Source organism: Nerophis ophidion, linkage group LG04 (genome assembly GCF_033978795.1).
Source record: "Nerophis ophidion isolate RoL-2023_Sa linkage group LG04, RoL_Noph_v1.0, whole genome shotgun sequence".
In the NCBI taxonomy this organism is placed as follows: Eukaryota; Metazoa; Chordata; class Actinopteri; order Syngnathiformes; family Syngnathidae; genus Nerophis; species Nerophis ophidion.
The window spans coordinates 35,926,239-35,927,892 of NC_084614.1; positions in this window are offsets into that span (position 1 = coordinate 35,926,239).

The window sequence follows — 1,654 nt, forward strand, 5'->3', positions numbered from 1 at the left end:
ACATGCCTTTTCCTGGAACACTGAAGAGGAGCTGATTATTTCCAGGCAAGGTCAGGGCAAAGTACAACAGATCCGCACAAACACGTGCCTGCAGGGGTGAACTGGTTCAGCCTGACACACAACTCAGTCTGTGTGTGACGTGGCACATCACGGGTTGGGTGTCATATGACATGCTGCTACAGGAAATGTATGACCCAAATGCTGTATATAACAACCAGCTCCATCATATCAGCACAAATAGAAAACCCCATCCATCCATCCATTTTCTACCGCTTATTCCCTTTGGGGTCTCGGGGAATAGAAAACCCCTACTTTTTCAATTCATTGATACATTTTTTTTTTATGTGAACAATTTTAAAACCAATAGGCAATCAATACATGTTGAACTCTCTGGAAAAAATACACAATTTAGCTTTGTGTCATACATGACAAACCCTATTAATGTCATATCTAATCTGATCCCCTGGAGTTGAGAAATGTGAAATTCTTCCGTGTGATTTTACGGTTAAAAACAAAACAAAACACTGAGTCGCCAGAATTAGACTTTAAATATAAAAGTGGTACCATTTTTTAGTTCCAGTAATATGCTGAAAATACAGCAACTGTAGATTTTACAGCAAAAAAAAACAAACTGTCATCTCTGTGACCATAATTTTACCATGAAAATAATTTACGTTTACAGTAATTTGAAGTAAAAACCACGGAATTTTTAAGGCGAAATTACATTTTTAAATTCAAATTACAAATGTACGTTTTACATTGTTTACTGCCGAGTTTCTTTTTATTTATTTTTTTCCATCCATCCATCCATTTTCTGTCACTTATTCCCTTTTGGGTCGCAGGGGGCTCTGGAGCCTATCTCAGCTACAAACTGGCGGTAGGCGGGGTACACCCTGGACAAGTCGCCACATAATCGCAGGATTATATAATTCCCCCAATTAAAATCTGTTTGAGGGTTCTAGCAAACTCAAACACTTACATCATTTGTACACATGTTCATCATGACAAGACGCGGGGAAATCATCCATCCATCCATCATCTTCCGCTTATCCGAGGTCGGGTCGCGGGGGCAGCAGCCTAAGCAGGGAAGCCCAGACTTCCCTATCTCGAGCCACTTCGTCTAGCTCTTCCCGGAGGATCCCGAGGCGTTCCCAGGCCAGCCGGGAGACATAGTCTTCCCAACGTGTCCTGGGTCTTCCCCGTGGCCTCCTACCAGCTGGACGTGCCCTAAACACATCCCTAGGGAGGCGTTCGGGTGGCATCCTGACCAGATGCCCGAACCACTTCATCTGGCTCCTCTCGATGTGGAGGAACAGCGGCTTTACGTTGAGCTCCTCCCGGATGGCAGAGCTTCTCACCCTATCGGGGAAATCAACAAAGACCATATACAGCACAGTAAGACGCACAAGTTGTTGGACATTTTGGTTTTTAGCGCTCATTTTTGGGAGGTCGTGGGCCGGTTAAAATGTTTTTCCTAAATTTTGTAATGTTTTAATCCAGGATGTGTTTCTTTTGTCTGCAGAATGTTTTGTGGGCAAATAGGAAAACGAGCTACAGCAGCTTGGACAACCCTGATTTAGAGTATGTAGAGTTTACACTTTCAGGAATTAGACAAGACATAACACCCTTTAATCAGCTTTACACTATTTTAATT